Below are 23,822 nucleotides of genomic sequence, written 5' to 3'. Positions count from 1 at the left end.
TTGTCATAAATTATCTTTAAGTGAAAAAAGCTCCAAGGAGGTCTGCAGCAAACTGTATCATATAATGGATTTCTAAGCTTTGGCAGAAAACACTCATCTTACTTATATTCTTTTACCATCGATTGTTTAGTGACCCTTCTTTGGGATACAGATGAGCATAACCCTGAAAAATGTTTGTGTTGTCTTTCTCTTGTTGGCAGCCTGCAGCATGCATGATCTAATAAATATTGGCAGGACCAAATGAAATAATATAGAAGAGCTTCTCTTCTTTAAAGTCCATAGACCAAGAGACTCTTGTCACTTGTTAATATCTCCATCAAACAGTGAAGTGTTAACATATGTGATACGACCACGCAATCAAGTAAGGACCGATTTGTTGACTAATTAAACCAACACAACAAGCTCTTTAGCACCTACAAGTGACAAGTTTAGAGCAGGCAAGTGGAAACTCTCAATTGAGTCCCCTTTTATGAGACTATCATGCCAAATTCAATTCTGACTGAGTAGTATTTGAATGTACTTGACTTCCACTATGTGCTGACATGCTTACAATAATTCATCATGTGTGACAATAGCCCAATATTAGAGATTTATGATATATACAAAACAGTTACAAATGAAATGTAGTCCTAACATGTGTCTGCTTTACTTATCCACAGCCTATTGATATTATAATTAATGGTCAATTACTTAGGGATAGAGAATAGAAAATAGTCATTACCAGTTTCAGTCATCATCTGTTTTTGGCAAATTCTGGAAGTAAATGAAACCGTTTTCATAGTGTTTGGCGGTTGCGGGAAAGTACACTGTTGCTCACTGTTGCAAGAAGGAATGGGTTTCCTATCTGTTTTGCAGTTGAAGAGTTATTTTAGGAACATAGTATTTATTTTATTATTACCACAATGTAGGTAAGTTTTGAAAAGTGTATCTGGGAAGAAGAAAATATAGTGAACACTGCATGAGAATATTTTACAGAGATTGCTAGCACTGGCCAATTTTACACACAGACAAACATGCAAAGCCAACCCCCAAAGAAATTTGAAAATGTAAATTCAAATTCTTTTCATTGGAAAAGAAGCACTTCCTGTTGACCTTTCACAGTTTTAGGTCCTGCCTTAATAATAACAAGATTACTGTGAGTCTAATAGTCCTGTTCATGGGGGAGTTCAAACCACTGGGAAGACAAGATCTGAATCAATTTTGGGCCACTGATTTTGCAAATGGTTATAAGTACTCTCCTTTTAAACTTTAATAGTTCCACTGAAATCCCTGAGGTTATTGATATGCTGTGGATGTACATTGTAGTATTGATATATTGCAGTATGTGAACCCTTTGTCTTTAACAAGCAGCAACCAAAAGCCCAGACACTTCCAGGTTCTTGGAGTGCTCATTCACACTACTATCAAGGTTCAATCTACTCCTCATTAAACTTTCATCCTTGAGGGAAATGGGGGTTTTCCATGGTCAGGAGAGATTCAGATACCAAGGAAAGTATTTTCAGGGATGAATCAGATGGTAGTCCCCTTCTTAAGTTCCCAAGGAGACAAATGTGAAGAGGCACTTTCCTGGCTCACCTGTTGAATCCAGTTGGTAGGCCAGAGAAAAGTCTCCCTTAGCTCTGGATCCTCAATTATAAATCTTTCCTGCAGTATATTCAAAAATGAAATACAGTTAGGGTGTCTGGTCTTGAGGAAACCACATCTTCAACACACACTTTTTGATAATTGCTCAAGTATGGAAATGAAGTCAGGAAGATAAAAAAAGGAACTCAGAACAAGCAGAAGTAATCTCACTAAGGTTGTCATTTTGAAGACGTGTTTTAATTACTGACCTGGTGTGGAATGCTCCCTGTAAACAGATGGTTGTACCAACACAAATGATATAGGCAGTCTCTTGGTTTGGGTATTGGCATGCCTGTACTTGAAAGAAAAGAGGAAAAATGAGAAATAACCTTGGATTTATATCTGGCAAATTGCTCTGACTGTTAATTTCAGCACTGATATTTGCAGAGTGCTTTGACATCATCAGTTGGAAGAACTGCAGAATATTTTTTTTCTGCTTCAGAAGCTGGTAGGGACAAAAGGACTTCTTTCCAACCCCAGGGGAGAATAATTTTGGTAATTCCATTCATACATTGCTGCTAAGCATCTATTATTAACTAAACTTTTAATATGAGTTTATTAATGTCTTTAAAAGTGTAAGGTTTGTCCCTAGATGTAAATGCATTATTTTTCAGTATTCTCAATTCACTTTAAAATTACATCCAAATAACTAAAAAACCCTAATTCATCAAACATATAAAAATTAATTGTCAGAATTTTGTATAATAACGACCTGGAATCTAGGTAAGCATACTTTATTTCAGACGTAGTCATTCATACATGGAAAGAAAGCTTTGATGCAATTTTCACTGATACTAGTACAAACAGCAACAATGTAACACTGAACTCATACATACTAACTCCAAGTTTAACATACAAATTAATTTAGATATTTTATTACCTAAAAGCCTAAAAGCATTAACTAAAAAAGCAATTATTTCAGTAACCTTAAAGAAGACGAGATCTTATAGACTTGTGTTGCTATCTGCATCTCCAGAGGAATTAATGCAATTTCAACAAAAGATTTGTATCACATTGAGTTGTTTCATATAATGCCATTGAAATGTAAGAGGTTCACAAATGGTTGATTAAATTTAAGTGGAAGAAACACAATGAGAAAAATTCATCGCTAGTGTAATTCAGTTGTCTCCTGCAGTTCCACCATGAATGGATAGGACCCATGACAGTCTGAGCTTTTTCTGCACTATGATAACTGAATTAGCTAAATTAAAATCCTTTAAATTCTAAAAACTCCCAACAACCAAAAATCCAATATCTGCACTCATATTATACAAATAAAATAGAATTAAAGAAAAATACATTGAAATAACATTAAGAATTTGATTTGCTAAGACAAGTAGATATACAGAGGAAGCTCCATCACTAACACCCACTGTAATCAGTATTGATCTTGTAGGTCACATCAAAAGTGTTTCAAATCCATCTAAAGATACCAGGTGCATGATAAGACTACTGATATTACTGAAACAAACCTACTATCTCTTTTTCTCTCTTTTTCTCATCTTTAGGGAAGAAGAGAACAGGGGTTTGTTATAGATTTTCAACCTAATTCTTAAAGAATATTTCTGAAAGAGAAGTCAGCAGGAACTACTGATAGTCATTATCTTACAGAGCTGGGCATTTAATTTCTCTTCAAAATTTATCATGTGTAAGATCCACCAGTTGCAGTAACAATTGCAGAGGTGGATCAGTAAAGAATATCTACGTAGATTCTATAGGATTTATGTTTGCAGTGGCACACGTATTTATTAAGTGAAGATATTTTGAAAAGCAGCTAACACTAGGGCTTCTTGCACCCAGGCTATATTTGTTATGAAAATGAATATGCAGTTCCCCTCCCAGTTACCTCAGAATTGTTTGAAATTTTATTTCTAAAGAAAGTTACCCACTGCTGAAATTCATCTAACAACCTCTTTCTTTTTCATACAAAAGGCATAACCTACTTTTATTGGAATAGAATTTGCATACTAGCTCCATCAGCATGGTTTTGATAATCATACAAATAGCTGCATTCAGTTATTTATTCATTTAGACACTATAATTGGGAGACCAGAAAAGCTTCCAAAAGGAGAGATAAGATACTAGGAAAAAGCCCCTTGAATTTCTTTTAAAATGAAGTCAGCAGATCTCTTAGTTTGTAGATAAATTATTGGATTTGAATGTAAAAGCCTCAGAGAAAAATAGTTCTGTGAATGTCAGAATTAGGGAACCTGGTTCTATGGTCCCTCTTCTGTTAGGTTTGATGTCTTGTGGCTTGATGGCTGATGTCGTCCCACGATCTCACTGGCAATGAGGACACTTATTTTGCACCCCTGCTCAGCTGCCTGCTTTCATGTATCTCCTACTCAGCTTGAACCTGAAATCGCTCTTTTAAGAATTCCAACCTTTCTGTATAATTTCATTGAAATTAGACTACATATTGAGGAATTACTAAGGGGAGCGGGGAGCAGCGGGGGGAGAGGCAGAGCAATTACACAAACCTTTTTCATCTTTAGAAAAAAAGCTAAAAGTCCCTCATATTATTTGGGCTTCCATGACCTCAAAAAGTCCATTTCTCTCACTTTTAATCAATACACTTGAATCAATATTGGCATAATTTTGGATTCCTTTCAATCTATTGCTTAAAAAACCTGAATGTTGAAGAAATTATTTAACCCGTTTTCAGGAGTTGCACAGAGCTGTGCTGTGGAGTGGAAAAGTTACAAGACCAGAGCACATACAGAATGTTTCTAGTTTTTTGTCTGGAATTTTATGTTAAGACTTTTTGAGGTTTGCGGATAATCTTGGGACATATCTCAGTAAAAAATTAAAAACTCTATCAATAGGATCATGGCTGAATGGGTATACTTGGCTAGAGTCTTGCAAGTGCAACGATTTTACTTTTTAAGAGACAGAGTTGTAGTGTGATCAAATTTGAGTAAGCTCATATTAGATCTGGACCCATTTCTGCTCCCAGCTTGGATCTGGATCATTTCTGCTCCCAGCTTGACTCCAAAATATGGCATAGTCTGTTTTATTTAACATCTGTATAAAACAAGTATGTCAGACACTGGATTTTTCACTTTATTTTAGATACATAGTGCCTTGTAAAATTTCCTTATTCCATTTACACAATATTTGTACTTGGATAATGTATCAATTTCAATGAAAATATTCATAATTTTTATTGATAAAGATTAACTGCTGATAGCCTATGTTGGGAAATGGTCAGCAGGAGTTACCACAAGTCAAGGGGTATAAGTAAAGGTATTGAATTGAACCATTAGTAATGTCTGTTACTTATAACATGCCAGTCTGAGGTTGTGAACATTTAACTGGCAGATTTGTGAGCATATTGGACAGCTCTGTCTTGGAGAGTGGCAAGACCCAGCAGAGGAGTGTTAGCTGTCTAATGTGACATCAACGTCACTGACACAGCCCTAAATATCTTGGATATCTGCCTGCATTCCCACCTTGCTCTCTCTTTTCCCTTCACCACATTCTTAATTTCCTTTATTATACTGCCACACAGCAGCACTGGACGTTGGTCAAAATGGATCAGTTTTAAAATTCAGGCTTGCATCTGTGACAAGAAAAAGAAGAATTAAGAGATAAGGTAGCTCAGAATGATACAGTTCAATGGCTCCAATAAATTCACTTTCTCTTAAGAAAGGCTGAGTAGTGCTGCTGTGAACTGACTGAAACAGCCCATATGCACATGGGCAGTTTTAGCAGTACAGTGAGCCCTGGGCATTCAGGCCACAAAGTTTCTGTGCCCAATGGTACACCACGGTGTATAGCCCCTAATGCCAATGAAACTACATGGGAATGCTGTAGTGTGAAGCCTTGCCTGCCTTGAAGTCAAAGGAGAAACATGATTGACCTAAATGGTGGCTACAGTCTCTCTTCAGCTTAGCTCCACTGATTAAGATCATAATCCACTGCAAGGCATGGGAGTCCTGTTGATTGGAATGGAGTTCATGTCAGCTGTGGATCTGGCCTAGTGATGTCAGAGGGCCACCTGCAAGGCACAAGCTATGAGCAGAAGATTTGAAAGGGTAGTACCTGGGAAAAAATGTTCTTTAGATATTAGAACAGATCTTGATCTGCTTTTGTTCTTATCAAAACAACAGAGATTGTCACCAGAAACCATGTCGGTGACAATCTCAGCTCTTGAGGTGTCATCTCCATCGCTCTGTTTGGGCTATCACTGCCACAGGAAAGGAGGACAAAGATAGCATTTCTGACAATGAAATTAAGATGTAAGCACAGGATCTCTCTACTTCAGTGTTACAGCAGCAGTAACCTTTGCCAGCAAGGCTAAGGAACATCAGTGTGTGGTTACACTTGAAAATAGATCAGTAAGGTTTGCCAGTGACATCCCCAGTACCTGCAGAGATGCTTGCTTCCATAACTGAGCTCCAGTTCAATCTTGCACCTGAAAAATAAATAACACTTACGTAAATAACAACCAGAATGATATTCTATAGGCTGTGGTTTTGTGCTTGGGTTTTTTTATTCATTGGATCTTGAAACTCAATAACAGAATTCCTACAGCCAAATAAATTTTTTTAGCAGAGCTGAGCTCAAGCTTAAAACCCTCCACCTCTGGAACCTTGAGCTGGACTACTATTTATGTCAAAAGTGAAACTGAATACAGTGATATGAACCTACTAACAGGAGCCTTCCATCTCTTCAGTAGAATTGTTGGTTTCTGTTTAAGTGAAGGCTAGGGACTTGAACTGCAGGGATGTTCAAGCCCAGGACTCAGGTGCATTAGAATAAGCAGAGGATACTCAACAGTTTCCATTTCTAAAATATTATATTAGATTTTGTGAGACAAAGAAATCAATGTAGGACTCCAATCTACAAATCAATTAACGTTCATATAGCAAAACACTTAAATATATACTGCTACTGAAAGAAGAAATCCTGGACATTAATGTGAATTTAATTGCTCCAGTCCATTTAAATGTATCCAGCACTCTCTCTCCATTTTGTAAATGGAAATTGAGACAGAGGCTGAGTGATCCACTTCTGCACACAACAGTAGACAACTATGTTAGTTTGAGACATTTCTTGTTCCATCTGTTCTCCCTTTTCCTTTGCCAGAGGTTGCTGCCACCATTGTAGGAAAAGAGGTTTGCTCGTTCCCCAGCTGCTGCACTTTCTATTTCAGACTCAGTGCAAACTTTGACAGGCATGAAGTTAATAGCCAAACTAGAATGGCTGAAGTACAGTCACATATTCTTTTGCCATTACTGAGACTGGCTTAGTTATCTGCAGAAGAGAGGTTAGGCAGGGAGCTCACAGTGGGGATGTGCAAAACCCCAGTGACAATAACCAAAACTAACTCTCAGAACTTGACAATCTAACTCTAAAAAGGATAACTATGACTCCCTCAAAGCCTAGAATTAAAATCCTCAAAATTCTTGTTTTTCCAGGAAAGTGTTTCTTAGGAATACATAATTTTCTATTTTCCTAGGTTTATAAGTACTGGGCTGCCCAGTTTATCCATCTTGATAATGGCAAACTACCATTTTTATTATCCTAAGACTTACCAGCATCTTGAATACTTCATAGATCCTCTCTGTCACATCTGGATCTTGTTCATATAGATCTCATAGAGCACATTTAATAGGCTAAGGTCTGCACAAACACAGGCAGGAAAGAATACAGTGCCTTTTGTAACACTGAGGAATAGGTAGAGGATTTTGATACATTATGGGAGATTTTTGTTTATGTTTTTGTTATATTTCAAGCTGAAGATTACAAAGTCAGTCTCTAAGTACCAGAAAGCCAAAACTTGTTCTGGGCTTGTTGATGTCTCTGTGCTTCAGAGCTGTGATGGATAGCCACCAGAGGAAAGCAGCATATAAAAAGATGGGATGCAATTCTTCAGCTCCGTTGACAGGGCAGCACAAAAAGTGGAGGGAAGCAGGTATCTGGGCTATAACACCTCCTCTGTTGGCTAGGTATGTATTTTATTTTAGGAATTGACTGAAATTCAGTGCATTTGGTGAATAGAGTTCTGGTGAAGTCACAAGGGAAATCTATGGTGGACCTCAACAGCAAGTTTCCCAGCTCAGCTAATGCTGCAAGCACTAGGTTCTGAGTTTTTTCTGAGCAATATTTTTACATCAAGACTATTCAGTAACCTCAGTATTTCCCCAGATCATGGCCAGCATCTTCCAAAACAAAGATCTTAATTTCTATATTGTAGCTAGAAAAGCAGAAGAAACCTATCATGTTGTTTGCCTTCATTAAATTAGTATGATGGCTGGCAGAAGACACAGACTGTACTCTCAGGCCAGCAAAAATTATTCTGTCCATCTGCAATAATGGGGGGGTTAAATTCCAAGTTGTTGAGAATCAGTCTGTTCTAAGAGAAGATTAAAAAAAATTTAGGATTTCATACTTGTACGGAGAAAATTATAGGCAAGCTGAAATGAAGGGGTGCAATTTTGAGTGAGGCAAGGGGAACAAACCAACAGAGTTTGTTTGATTCTGGGAAGTAATACCAAGACTATTTTTGGTATTTTGAGACCCTGCCTAAACTCATGTGGCAAGACTGCTGTATGCCTATGCATATGCATATTCCATTTGGCAATACACTCAATACGGCACTCAGCCACCTACTAAATAATAGAACTTAAAAATGGAAAATCAAATGACAGAAGAAGCTATTTCCAGGTATTTAATCAAAGGGAGGATCAGAGTACAAAGCTCAAGACAGGCCCAGCACACAACTCTGGCTGAACTGTCACTCTACAGCGGGCTTCAAACATCTGCATTACTTTGACTGAAATACCATGAATAATTTATAATAGAATACAGAATTTAAGAAAAATAAATTTTAGAAAAATTAATACCCCACAGTAATCACCTGGCTTCATGTTTATTAGCGAGGTGTTCTGGGGTAGAAAACATCATTGAGTTTATGAACCTTTGGGGATGTTTCTTTTTAAAAATTAACATTTCATCTTGATATTATTTTAGTATTTACCACTCGGTATTGTCTTAGATGTCATCTTGGCAAAGGGCTCCTAAACAACTGCCACTTTTAGCACTGCTGCCAAAAGGCCCCCTTTCACAATAAAGCATGCTGTGCTTTGGCAGGAAATCAATAAAGTGAAAATCTGTTCTCATCATCCATACATTTACCATCACAATCAACAATCAAAGGCAAGACCTGGGTTCTTTATCCACAGGCTCCAGCCTCCCAATTTTCTGCTATGAAAGGCAGCATAAATTAGAACCCTTGGTTCCTGTTAGCTGGGCTTAATGGGTATGATTTATGAACCATTAAATGAGGTTATGTAAATTGATCCTTAGCAGAATGCTAGCACACAGGTGACAGGTGCAGTACATTTGAATGATGAGTCCACAAGGGTTCTGTTCAAATCAGATTTCAGTGACATTCAGTTTTAGGAAGGAGAAATATGTTGTCAACAAGGAAGTGATTTAAATAGTGCCCTGGGTTTGTCAGCAATTATGCTTTTCTTCTTAATTGCTGCAAACTATATAAATTCTAATAGGAAATAAATTACTGATTTACCAGTTAATGACAAGGGGGTATAGACAAGAATGGTTCAAACATTAAAAAAAAAAATTGCCTTGTGAGGCCATATTCAGTAATGATTTCATTTATCATATTAAAGTTAACAGCTGCTTTAAAGTCACACGGTAAACTTTGACATGAGCTAAGTTATATTGTTTTTATTGCTAAGCTGAAGGGAACTGGGTTTCTGCTACAGCTATGGATGTTCTTAAAAGGACGAAATCATATGTTTGCATAGAAATGAGGATAAATTTTGCTTGCTATTTTTGCTTGGTTTTTTTATCTTAATAACCTTGTCAAAAATCAGACCACATTAACTATGTTTAAAGTATTCTGGCTTACTCTGACAGGATTTTTATATTAATGATGAAAACTAATGATCTGATGTTTGGCTTATTTCCTTCTCATTTCCCCTAAAAGTGACCATAAGGATTGATTAACTGTCTTATAATAATGTTTTGATATGAAAAAATGGAATTGCTCTTGTACAGCATTGAAATCAGTGCCATCGCTGTTCAGGCTGCTTTGGTCTGGGTAGGTGGGCTCTTGGAGAACAAGACATATTTATGTGACTTAAGTTCTTCTTTTCCCTAGACTGGTTAGTAGCATGCTCCAACTAGTGGCCTGGCACACCTCTGCTTAATGAGTGTTTGCATCTTCCTTTGAAATTGAATGGAATGAAACAGCAATAGGAATGAAACAGCATGGATAAATCTGTCTGTAACTCAAGGCTTTGAGGGCAGCAGGTCTAGAGGAAAGACTGTACAGGCAGGTACTTGAAATATGTAGGATAGTAGGATGGTGTGAAAGCATTTTCAGAGGCTTAGCCATATTAGATCATTTTCATCTAAGGAAGAAAATACACAAGAGGAGAGAGAAAGAGATAAAATCCAAAATATCAGTTACCTGGGAGGCCTACTGAGATTTAAGAAAATCTGAGAAACCTCAAGATATTTACTTGTGTCGGTCTATTTTTGCCAACATGTTCATTGGCTGCGTATTTCCTGTTTTTTTCAAAATTCAGTGAAGTTTGTTCAAGTAACAAGCATCAGTTGCTAATTGAATTAGCCTCTCCTTTTGTGTTTTACTTCAATGGAGATTCCCTTCAAGGTTCAGCTGCTTACTCACTGCATTGTTCCGCTCAATGCTCATATGTTGCTCGCTGCAATACTTCCCCTTTCACAGAAGCTGTCACTTTTATTTCTGTGAAGAGGATCATCAGGAGAGAGTCCAGTGCTTTTGGGGGTGTGGAATGCAAATTAAAAGGATCACAAGGTTGCAATGTTGGTAATGCAGAAAAAGCATGATGCAGTTTCATCTGTGAGGAGATGAAGCACTGGGATTTATTCTGGGTATTAAGGAAGAATTCCATAGCCTTCCAATCAACAATATACAACAAAGCTACATCGAAAGAATGAAAAAGATAAGCCTTAAAAAGCTAAGGGAAACTGCACTGCACTTGTCTATGTTAACCTCATTTGGTATCTTCTGTGACTGCATTGCCAGTCTTCATTACAGAAGACCTGCTTGTGCTTTGGAAGATCCTGCTTCTGTTTCACACTTACAGAAGGGACTGTGTACACTAAGACAACACAATTATTTTTAAAGGCATCAGCCTGATCTAGTTAAAGTTATACTTTCCCACCACCTAGCTTGCTTTACATTGCCACCTTAAAGTCACCATTGCAAACACAACCCTGTAACTCCAGATACAAAAAAAACTCTTGAAACTCTTGGTTTTTTTCTCATGTGGAAGAGTATGAGATGGCTGATCTTCATGGGATTCATGGATTACTGCTGGATTTTATTCTCTGTGAACTCTGCCTGCAGCATATCCTGTGTTCTCTGACAGTTCCTTTTTTCACTGGGGCAAAGAGCAGATGCAGTAGAAACCATACAAAAGGAAAAAAAGATGTATGGTACTTCCCTCCTCCAGCCTGTAGTCATTTTCCACTTAGGTAATTGGTGCATGCAATATCGCTATGTTTATTAACTTCTGATGCACTTATTTTCCATATAGTTGTCCCATCTTCTCTTGAACCCACATAAACTTTAGCAAGACATTCCAGATGTCAGCTCTTCTCCTTTTACTTCCCTTGAACCTGCACCCATGAGCAGAAATTCAAGTCTTAGGACTTGAAGCATGATTAACGCTGAAGCACTGAACTAGAATGAGGATTTTAGTTTCTTGTGCCTCATATTTTTATTTTTTAATACACAACAATTTCTGTATATGATATAGAGACAGTCCCAACCATATATAGAATATATATATCAAGACAAAAGTAAATGTCTGAAATCCTGACATCTTCTTCTATAAAAGGTCCTATAGGGATTCCAACTGTATTCACTCTGGGTTTCGTTACTGAAGGAGCATAGCCCCAGTAACTGCCTGTTGTAAGAAAGGGGGCAGCATCTCATCATATTCCTGATGAAAATGGAAAGAAAATGGTGCCCCAAACTGCATTTTGTAGAGTTCTCCAATCAGCTTTGTGTAGAATGGGGTTCTTGACATTTCCTGGAGGCATGTTTTATCCTGGAGTGGATTTCAATATAATGAAGCCTAAGATAGACAATATTGGCCTGAACTGGTAAAACCACACAGTGCAGAACAGCTTTAGAGAGTCAGAAGCTTAGGTTTGAAAGTAGTCTGGTTGTGTGAGTACAACACAGTGATGGAGGGAAGCCAATACTCATGAATTAACACTACTGTAGTTACAGAAGTTAAAGGATGCAAATTCAGTTCATAAGTCTTCACATGATAGTACAAGCAGCATATGATTTACGTCCCTTTTAGACCTACCTTTGAGTTCTTCATAAACACTCAGACCTGTGCTGTTCCTTCCCTGATGGGTGATATTATCCTTCCTGTGTTCCAGACAGGCAAGCAAAAGTCAGGCAAAGTACATCCTGGTTGTCCTGGAAAGAGAATGTGGCAAACACTCTGCTTACTGAAGTTCTCTTTTGCACCAGATTTATGGGTTTATTTTGAATGAAACCAGGCTAGGGGAAAAGGATTTATGTACGCCCCTACCTAATGCCCTTCTGCAAAGAATTCTCCAGTATAAAAACACTTTGAAATTCCATAATGAAGACTTAGGCACTGCCATTAAAGGCCAAATTGACAATGACAAGTAAATATGTGTGTCAAGTTTGAAGGACCAAGGACCTAATTTTCTTTTATGTTAACTTCTCAAGGCACTTCATTTTCACAGTAGGGTTTCCAAGGGCTCTAAGATGCAGAGGTCAGAGCTTGGAACAACATCGAAGCACAAACATGATATCTGAGAAAGTGACAAAATAAAAATAGCATCCTTTTGTGAAAATGGTTGCTTGTGACTTTTCAGCATCACACAGGAACTCCATGGAAGAATTTGGGATAAGAAGGAATTAATTAGGACAGCATTTCATTGCCTTAGTCATCAGGGCTCTGAGTTCCTTCCTACAATTCCTTTTCTCATTGACTGTATGCTTTCTCAGGCTTTAGCAATTAATGAGATAGGGTTACTGAGGGGGCAGTATCCTGAAACATATTAAATGCATTCATCCTCAGAGGAGTCTGTATGTACAGTGAATTAAGATTATGTTTTTCATGCAGGAAAAGCTTATGAAATAATGGAATTAAACAGTGTATTACTGTACTTTTAATAGTAAAGGCAGTCCTAGTTCTGGTAATCCTTAGTTTGAGCATTTGAATATATGACCTTTATACAATTCTTTCTATGTGGATTTCTTTAAACTTTGGTTTTTTTATACTTTCCCAAATTATAAAATCTTGGAATTTGGAAAAACAAACTTTTCATTGCGTGTCATTGCATCAAGGACCTCAAGGAACAGGTTCTTCAGCTGGACTGAAATATTTAGGGCCACAGAACTTTTTGCAGCTGATCAAAAGACAGATGAGAAGGTCATCTGAAGTTCTGGTCCCTCATGCAGACAGCTTCTTTCTCATGTCCCTTCCTCTTCTCCTGTCTTCACAGTGTCATTTTGACTGATTGAGTACCATTATACCCATCCTCCCACCTCCAGTTTCTCTCCTGTTCCCAACTTCTTCCCTAACTGGTCCTCCAGTTGCTCTCCCTTTACTCATCCTACTTTATTCTTCATGTTACCACATCAAGCCTGCTCTGCAACACCCTGAAAGTCCCGGGCTTTCCTGCCCTCAGCTAAAGTGCCAACCATTGCAACACACATCTCTCCCAGCCTCCACCAGCTCTGTTCCAGGTTTACTGCAGAGAACAACTAGATCAGCACAGCTTATAAAGGCTCCAAAAGTCACAGAGCAATTTCACTATGAGGCAGAGGGTACAGAAGTCCTAAGGCCCGGTCCTCAACTCAGTTTTTTCACGTGTAGAAGATTATTATCATAGAGCTGGTGTCCTAGATTCCTGGGCATTTCTTCTGGAGCCAGGACTCCAAGATGACCTCACCAGGCAACCCCTATTTTATTGGTTAGAAATACTGCAGAAGGGTACCTTTTCCAGCAAAGAGCATGGAAAACTGACACATTTTGTCAGATTGCTAAATGAATACATAAAAGAAAAAAAACTCAATAAATTTAATTGCCTAAAATTCCTTCAGCTTTGTATTCTGAATTAATTCATTTATATGAACACATGTCCAAACATAATCTCCCATGGTGAGACCTACAGGCTTCATCCCCACAAAGGATGAAAGGCTGAGGCAGAAACCAGGCTGCTATGAAACTGCTCCAGTGGGAGCATTTCTGTGTGGTTATGGAAGAGCAGGAGACCAGGCCATTGTCTCAAGTATCATTAACTGGCTTTTCTTGAGGAGTGACTGTAGTCCAGAGTGAGTATCCATTTAGCTTGTCACTGACTTTTGTCTCCTCATATCAGTTTCTTTTCTTATTCCAAATGACTCATGGAAGAATCTATGTGGAGAGAAGAGGTTCAGATAGGAAGGAAAAAAAATCCTTCAAAAATCACTTTCTCAAGTAGTTGCCCCCATCTTGCCTTTTTCAACAGATTTTTCTCTCTTTCACTCATTGAAGAAGTAGAAGACAAGGAAGTATATTCATATTGGTTATTAGCATGTGTTTAACAATTGCTAGCATTCATGAAAGGATTTCAGACCCAATTCCAAGACTTTTACAATTACATCCTACAATTATCTTCCATCTATCATCTAGATATATTCCTGTTACAAATATTTTTAGCAAGATGCATCATAGAGGATTAATCCTTATGTGAGCGAATGGTAGCAGACGTTAGAGTGATTTGCTGAACTTTAATTTTTTATCCCACAAAAAATCATTAAAAGGTCAAAATAATTGACTTTAGGTATATATATTTTTATTTTTGTTATTAATTTTTATCACTTTCCTGAATTTTGTGTCTAATGTCTAGTATTACATAAAGCAACATAATTATGTTGCTTCTTTTTCTTATGAAAAATATGCTATAAGTGCAAAGTTGTTTTTTTTTCTTGAATGCTAAGAGTTTCTGGTAATTATTTGCTGTGAGCTTACTAAATTATTAAAATAAACCAAAAAACCTTCCACAAAACAATGACAACAGCAACAACAACAAAACTTTGCCATGAAAAGTGATGTCTTTCAGATATCTCAGGTAGCCTATTGGAACTATATATTCACACAATATGCACATGGTATTCCCAGCAGTGTGCATTGTACCTCTGCTGCAATTTCTATACTTGCACGCTCCACAGTCAGTTGATTTTCTTCTCTTTTGGAGACCAAAGAAAGTGGGTGATATGCTCTGTTCTGGTTCCATCTGGTTCTCATCCCATGCCTTGACAAAAATCCTTCAGTGTTATTTAAACTTTCCTTTTGACATGAAACGCAAGTTAGGTCAGTTATTGGTGATATGCATCCCACACTCTTTCAGTAAAGGCTACAGCAGAAAAAGAAGCAGTAATTGTAATGGAGACTGTGAGCATGGCCTGCCATTCATATCCTCCTTGGCACAGCACCAAATAACAATTCTTCACTACCAGTGAAATTAGGACTACTAGGGCAACAAAACAAACCTAGGGCAATGTCAGGGCAAAGACCACCAGTCTGCATCTTCTGCATGGTGAGGAAGTTTTTGTCTCTTAGAAGAGGTTCAGTAATAGATCCTTTCAGTAACAGTCATGATCCTTTCAACTTTTCTGCAAATGCAGAAAATGCAAATTTCACTGCTATTTGGGTTTTGAACTGACAAGTTCTGAAAAGACCGGAAAGTCAAACTCAGAGTAATTTATTCTAAAGCCTGTGTTATGAGTTTAATTTTATAAAGTAAAAATAGTGATCCCAAAATGCTGGGAGAATTTCAGAGGGAAGAGCTTTTTACTTCTGCACTTTTAACCAGGCTCTTTTTGAAATTTCTGCTCAGATTTATTACTGTATGTGCTAATTTATTTCTCCATTTATGATTGTTTTGACAGCCAAATTTCTCATTTGCATTCAGCTTGATAATTTCTACTTTGGCAAAATTTTAGCAATTTATTTGCACTACTATTAGTAGAATAGCACTTGCCCAGCATTTGTCCCAGTCAAGAAGGTTCTGGCTTTATATTCCAGGACTTCTGTAAGCGACAATTTTTGTGCAATTTCTATACTTGCCCTTTCTATACTTTAACTCTAGCAATGATAATACTGAGGGAAAATTACTCTTTTACAGCTTTATATCAGGAAACAATGGCCACTGCGAAAGGAATAAAGTTGGTCAGTAGGAAAATAACTTCCACCTAGTGGCTTTCCAGAAAACTGCCATAATAGTGAATTTCTTGAGAAACTCAAATTTCTATTTTTACATAATTTGGAGGTAATTCTGCCACTGCAACCCATTTGCAGTTTTCAGTGAACTCAAATACATTACCTACACACATATATAGTGCTTAATATGTAGTTCATGGTAATTTTAGTATCACCATGCTTTTGGATTTTTCATATCATCAACATCATTCTGAAAAACTTTAGACTAAAAATTCTTATGATTGCTCATAGCAGACTGATTTTATTCCATCTTTTCTATTTCATATTGATAACATATTTAAGCATCAACTATACTAATATCCCCATACCCACTTCAGAAAAAGCTCTCTGTATTATCTCTATACTTAAACTACCAGCTCATCAAAATTGTATACACAGCCATTTGGGTAGTGTGGCTTAGTGGAATATAAATGACTCATAAATCTGGTAAGATATGAATCTGCTGTTTAATTTAAAAAGGAATTATTCAAGAGTTTAGTATCATACACCTACCAGAGCTGAATAAAGAAAAACTCCTGGAAATGAAAACTCAATACATTATTTCTCACACCATTGAAACAATAACTATTCTGGATCAGTGATTTAATATTAATTTGCATGAGCTGAAAATCTGCCCCTAGGCTACTCTGAACATTTTATTTTCTCTGTAATACAAGTAGTAAGAAATTATCTAGGCAATAGAGGTAAGTTTCTGTGCTGTGCAATTAGTGTCATATAAAATTCATGTTGATTATCAAGGATAGATGTATTGGTTGAAAAAAGGTATGGATAAATGGCATTGCCTGATGATTAATTTTGATTCAAGAAAAAAGATTTTGGTCTTTGGGCTAAATTCCAAAACATAATCCAAACCTGTGATTTTGTAATGGTAAATTAAAAAAAAAAAGCAATAGTAACAGTTTAGCAAATATATTTTTTTAAATCTAGAAAGTAAATAGAGAAGCCCATAATAAGCTGCAGTGAAATTAATTTCACAGTTCTTAAATGTGTAAGATAAGATAAATGCAAAAAACTAAACAAGCAGAAAAAACCCATAGCAATTACAACAAATTTCAGATTTTTTTCTTTTCCAGTAACCTAACACTAAAGTATTTTGTAATATAAACAAGGGAAATAACCATTTCCTGCTGCTGTCTTGTCCTTTATAGAGTCATGTATGCTTCATGTGTTTTTTTTTTCCCAAATTATTAGAAGGTGACCATGGCATATTCTTTGAATACCATGGGAAATTATGCAAGATGCAGAAAAATGAGATTGTTCTTTTTAAGTTAACAACAATTCTCAAAACTATCAACACATATATTTAACTAATTTACTACAGTTTTCCTGTCAAGAAAATGCATAAATATTAATCTCTTAATATTATCAATATATGGGCACTTGTATTTGTAACATTAACTTAAGCTATCTGACCACCCTGCACATAACTATTACGTACTCTGATTATATACACTGTAGCTGGGGTTTTGTCAAAAAAAAAAAAAAAAAAAGAGCAGAGTCAGAATAGTCAAATATTTTTAAAATGTTTCAACTGCCATTTTAAAAAAATCCTATTGTATTTTGTGCTCACAATATTTACCCTATATAGAGAAAGCTTTTATATATAATTTTGTGTGAAATGGGTAAAAAAATGAGTTCAGAATCAACCAGCTCTGTGGAAACTTTGACTAATCCAATCTGTTGCTTGGGAGTCAGGGGGATGGAAATATTTTAAACAAGTTAATTAAAATAAAAAACTATTTTTTAAATCAGATAATTACTATATGGCAGTTTTCATTAGTATGGGCCTTATCAATGGTGTTTTTAGTAATTTTTGCTTGCATCATCCCCCTCAACGTCTAATATTTAAGCTATTATCTTTCAAGTGTGCACTATGTGGACTAAGTCAAACCTGTTACATGAAGTGTAACAGTACCATGTGATGAGAATGAGGCTTTAAGTGTATGATGGAAAATCCACAAAACCAGGCACCTTCCTGAACCCTGGCTGTGGCTTCTTTGAAGCTGAATGACCTTTAAATGTAGTAGGAATTCTTCTTATTTTAAAGGGTGGTGAGATCCTATTACTCTCTTTCAAACCATCAAGGAAGAGGAAGTTATCCCTGCAGAACCAGGAGTGATGGGAGAGGAGATGCAGGCCTCTAAGACAATGTGTTCCTTCATCTCCTTCTTACCTAACCTGGGTGTAAACCTACGCAATAATATTTTCAAAATCTTCCATTTTTATTCTGATGGTGTGTAAGGAGATGTCAGGCACAGTTAGAGGACTGCAGTGCATCCATTTCTATCTGTCTTAAGTTTTCATTACAGCTCAGAAGTAGAATGTCAGTACTTGCTTATTTACTATAATGGGTATATATTTATTCAGGCTAGTGAATTGCAATTAATCTTGTTTATGGAAGGAAAAATTAAACAATTAAGCAATCAAACATACTGTACAAATTAATCAGAAAAGATTACAAGGAAGAAAAAAAAAAAAGGCATATGACTCCTTGACTTTGTTCCAAAGATTTAAAATTCTATTTTGGAATAAGGAAAATCCAAACAACCAGAACCCATAAAAGTTTTTAAACAAATAATTTTATAATTATGGGAGGTTTTTCACATCATAAAATGGAATTAAATTTCTTTTAATAATTATAAGCAATATAAGCAATTCTCAGTACTGTGAACAGATAGATTTCATACCATAATTCTGGAGAACTTGAGTGAAAATAAAACCTGCACATTCCCACATCCTCCAAATTAGGCAAATAAAACACTCTGTAATGCATGAAAGCCTTGTTAAGGTTGTCAAAAATGCATCTGGAAACATCTGGCTATAAAGCAGAAAATGACAGAGGTTGAATGCAAACAATATCAGCAGTGAGAGAAACACATCACTGTGATAGAGTCTGACACCCAGGTGAGTCCTGCTGCCCAGCACTAATCTTAGCCAAGTCCTGCCTCTGCTCCAGGGAGAAAGACAATGTATAAATAGCTAGGAGAAGAATATTTTAAAATATTTCTAGGATGGTTATTTTCACAATATCTATTGAAGGAAGATGATTTTTGCTCCAATTGGAAAAGTGATGGAACTTGAAAGGTTTTTGTTGCTTTAAAAATGAATAAATTTTCATAAGTTTTTGCATTTTATCAAAATCCAGACACACCCATCACCTTTATTTCCTCTCTTTTATGACAATAGAATACTAACATTGGTTGAGTTTGGGCAAAAAGAAAGAATTTTATTACTAACTGCTGAAGAAATAGTTAAGCTTTCCATTTCTTCAAAAGAGTCACTGCTGCTAATGTTTTTCAGAAAGAGTACATTTTAATGACAACAAAACTGCAAAATAATTTCAATTGAAAAAATTTGACATGATACCTAAATATGCTCAGTTATTGCTTTTCATATGATATAAATAAATTCCAACATCTCTGCTCACCCAAAATCTGAACTTTGCTGACCACCTCAGTGGAGGGAAGGGGGCTCTGTGCCCGTGTGGTGCATGAGTGCGAGCATGTGCATGTACACAGCTGTGTGTGTGTCTGGTGGGACTGATCCATACATATAGGGGTGAATAGGAATGGCTTAGGGTATCTTTTACAGTGGGAGGATGTGATGTTCTATAATTAATTACCAGAATTATCTAAGAGCCACTACAGCACTCCACTATGTGGTACTACCAGCCAGACCATAGAAGAGATTTATAAACCCATCACAGAAAATACACAGAGACAGATGGCCTTCAAGAGCCACGTAAAAGGAATGACAGCCATAATTCTTACTCTTTTCTTTAAAACCCAGTTTCTCCTGTTGTCACCAGTCAGGTTGGAGTACTTTATATTTACAGCTTAAAGCTCTAAAATGGATTATTTTATTACAGCATAGTATCATGACACTAGGATATGAGGGCTAGATGATTTATTCACTTTGATGCAAGTAAGGAAAGCTTTTATTTTTAAATTTCTACCACTCAGTGCAGTGCGTCAAACAATCAGTTTTAATATCTTTAGGGTTAAGTGCACTCTTGTAATTTAGAATTAAATGATTTTTATTAAGCACTTTTGCTGAATATCTACAAGCTTTACAACTCTGCTGATTAAGGATCTGACAGTGACTGGTAAAGCAGCCACCTCCATGAATTAGGGAAGCATTAGGGAATGCATTCTGTCTATGTTCCTTAGTGCTTAGGGAGTATTTCAAAATAAGTGCAATTTCTGTAAAATGTAGTCATAAAACTACAAATGAATCAATGTATGTGAAACCTAGTGCTTGCAACATCTTTAACAGATTAAACGTATTTTTGTCTAGAGTGAGGACAGATAAAATAACCCAGGGGTGAAACTTAAAGTGCAGAATTTCTGAAACATTCCCCTGTGACACTGAAACATATAAATGGAAAGCTAGCTTTGAATAGCCAAGGTCTAATGGCCAGATTGCCAGTAACAACCCAGATTTGAGGGAGGCCTGGCCCAACAGCCTGGGCACAGTGTTGGGGACCAAGGAATGCCCGCTGCATGCTGATATTAACCTCCTCTGCAAGCTTGCACAAGCTCCTTTATTTCCAGAGATGTTGCTCCCTCTGCACTCTCATTAACTTCAATGGGAGCCAAGAATGCACAGCACCTTTGAAAATCAAGCGGTTAAACTCACAGCTTCAGTTACCCATCTATAAAATGAGGCTAAACCTTTCTTACCAGTCTCATAGAGCTGTTGTGAAGATTAATTAGATAATGACTGCAAAGCCCTTTGAACATGAAAAGTGCTAAGAATTATTGTTACCAAATGATGGCAAAGATTGGGCTATTCTTCATTGCTGTCAAATAATAATAAAGAGATGTGCTAGTCTAAGAAAAGGAGAGGTGGGAAATAAAGGGCAATAATGGCTGCTGTTGTTTGCGCATATGATACTGAATAATCTTTGCAAGAAGAAGCCAATCTTGTGAAAAGCTATCTACTGTAATGGTGCTAGGGTTATTGACAGGTCTGGCTATAAGTGCAGGTTCCATTAGATACATCAGCCACTATGTATTCGCAGCAAATCTCACTGATGATTGCCCTCCTGCAGAGGGAGAGATAAGACAAACTATGATTGAAGTAAAAATGTAAACAGTTAAAAAAAGAAATAGAAGTCAACCACTGCTCTCCCACAGGGGCAAGGACCAAGGATTGTTGCACCTGTGAAGCAGTAATAACATCAAATGTTAATGTGATATATGATTGTAGCACAGATACTGCTTCAAGCTCTTGCTGAAGAATTTATGTTGTTTAATATTTTTATATGTATATTAAGTGAAGTGCACTTTCCTAGTCTGGGGCAGTTCAGGGCACAATACTGGCAAACTGAAGGGGTTTCACATGAGTCAAGTTAACAAGAGCATTCTTTGGCAGCACAAGTTACAGCTTGTGGTTTTTACAGGTCTCTAGCAAAAGCCTCTGAATTGATACCAGACCTCCTAATCTCAGGGTTGTGCTATGAAGTAGATGTGTTATGTTTTTCTCTTTTGTGTTTGAAGCTGATATTAGACCCATTACTGTAAAAATATATTATTAATTCATATCAATGCATGATATAAAGTCTTCTGTTTGGCAGCTGGAAAGAAACTGAGTGATATATCAGTGCTAAAAAAGCACCTCCTATTTTCACAATGATATGGAATGTTTACAGTAAATGGACATTAAATAATGTTCAGATCTGAAGAATGGCATAATATTAACCAAAGAGTTTTAAAACAATTGGTCAAATAGGCATTCTAAGGTTGATTTGTGTTTGTGGCTTAAGAAATAATGCCATTTGTGTGGCTGACCCTTCATCTGGCCATTAGTTCTCCTGTCCATCCACACACTTTCCTCCATGCCCAAATAATTTTCACCCTTTGGGTTAGTTGCTGTAACATTCAGAAGTGGCAAAGAGAATTAATATCCTCCACATTTAATTTAAATAAAATACTGTCTAGGTGGAACAGACAGCCTATTCATGGCACAGAGGAGAATTCATTGTCCCTTACACTTAGGAGCAGCCAGCTTTTTCAGTGGTCAGACATGTACTAGCCAGCCAGTCAGCATGTCTGTGCCAGATGTGCTGGCTTTTCCCCAGCTGGCAGGATAAAATACAGAGGTAGAGAATATGTAAAGAAGAATACAGAGGGCAGGGAGTACATGCAGCTTTTGTTGTACTGGACATTTTGTACTGAAGATGGAAGAGAGCTGGGGAGAAGGACGACTATATTAGAAATCAAAGACACTGGAAGGAGTGAGCAGCACTGGTGTGATGAGTTAGGTGATGTGATGGAGGAGAGCTAGAAACACAGAGGGGATGACATGGCAGAACTGCTTTGGGAAAGATTTAGAGGATGTGGAGAGAGTTGGGATGACAGCAGTGAGTGGGTGGAAGATATAACTCCAAAGAAAACAATGTTTAATTATTTCTACTCTTCATGGAACAATCTTTTAAAAATATTGTAATGCTCTCAAAGTTTCAGTGATCTGGAAAACATCTAACATGTTACCATTTTTCAAAAATTCCTACACATTACCAAAGTAAGTAAAAATCTAGTGACCTTATATTCATTCCAGACAAAATACTGGGACACAGAACTGAATGGGATCTAACCAGTAATGTTATAAAGACAGTAACATAATCCATTTCAGTGAATGAGTTTTCACGGAAAATTAATGATAGAACCGATTACATCCTTAGATGAAATGAAAAGTTCTGTTGCTAAAGGAAGTCACTCAGTATAACTGGGCTGTTTTACCTTTACTCTGACCTTCTGGTTAAATATGACACTACATAAAATCTGTGTAGCAAATTTTAACTGGCGTGAAAAGGCTGATACAGCCAAAAAGTAATTGCACAGAGGGCATCATTATATAATGGGGTTCCACATAGATCTATTCTTAGTTCAGTGCTATTCAATATCTTTATCAATGAGATGGAAGAAAATAGAAACTTGTTGTTGGTAAAGGCTGCAGATGCCATATTCATATATAAGAAGTTAGTACGTGACCTGATTTTTAGACGCACTAAACATATTTAGGCAATGAATAAGGAAGATTTTGGCTTAGAAGCTAAAGCCACAAAATATGTGGCTATTGCAGTGCAAGCTTTAAAGCACCTTTTGAGCTAAACTCATCCCAAAACTGGCTTCATAATGGGTGGTAAGAGAGAAATGCCCCAACTAGCCAGTACAGAATGACCCTGTTCTTCACTGCTTAGCCACCGATTTCTGATCTGTCAGATGAGAAGAAATCTGCTTCATCTTAAAACCCTCACACAGAATTAAGCACTTAATTGCTATTTCATACAACCAAGCTGTCTAGAAATGAGGGTGCTCACTTGGCCATGTGGACTGCCAGGGCTAAACATCCCTCTTTTGGGTCAGCAAGTTGACAGATGCACTTCTCAAGTACTGGAAAGGTGTCTTTGCCTACAAGTTCATTTGGATGGAGATGCTTTCCAACTCTCCTATTTAAGCTTAGGAATTACATAGAGGTGCTACCAAAACACCACATATGCTCAGACTAGCATTAGGTAATGTAATAACTACTGCTTCTTCTGCCCTTATCAGCTGATGGTGAGAAACAGATGACCCCAGTTTTTAAATAAAATTATTCCATGCCATCACACTTGGTTTTGAGACAAAATCTGGTGTAAGAGAAAAAAGTGTGAATAGATAAGCTGGTGCTGGCGGTTTCTCTCTTTCTATGCATTTATAAGTATAAAAAAATAACAAGCATCAGGATCCTGCACCTTTAGGGTCTGCATAGGAACATGACCAGAGTAGGCTACCAGCACTGTTGGTTTTTCCATAAAACTTCACTTTCCATTGAGATCAACATAAAGAAGATAATACACAAAGATGTCATATCTCCACCTCAGGGACATCCCATACCTAGATCAGAAGATAGAGAAATATCCCCAGATCTTGC

The 23,822-nt window shown here is 36.9% G+C and overlaps 1 protein-coding gene and 1 long non-coding RNA gene across 3 annotated transcripts in view; one reads left to right on the top strand and one right to left on the bottom strand.

The window, feature by feature from the left end:
* MBIP (MAP3K12 binding inhibitory protein 1) overlaps positions 1-23,822 on the top strand; it is a 110,397-nt gene that overhangs the window by 48,949 nt on the left and 37,626 nt on the right. The window lies entirely within an intron of this gene.
* LOC118687921 (uncharacterized) lies at positions 1,833-12,061 on the bottom strand. Its single transcript, XR_004980407.1, has 3 exons — positions 11,967-12,061; positions 5,993-6,040; positions 1,833-1,915 (listed from the first exon to the last, which is right to left on the bottom strand). It is a non-coding gene; the product is annotated as an uncharacterized LOC118687921 (long non-coding RNA).

Source organism: Molothrus ater, chromosome 6 (assembly GCF_012460135.2).
Source record: "Molothrus ater isolate BHLD 08-10-18 breed brown headed cowbird chromosome 6, BPBGC_Mater_1.1, whole genome shotgun sequence".
Taxonomy (NCBI): Eukaryota; Metazoa; Chordata; class Aves; order Passeriformes; family Icteridae; genus Molothrus; species Molothrus ater.
The sequence above is the reverse complement of the archived record's forward strand: the minus strand, read 5'-3'. Positions and strand labels throughout refer to the sequence as shown.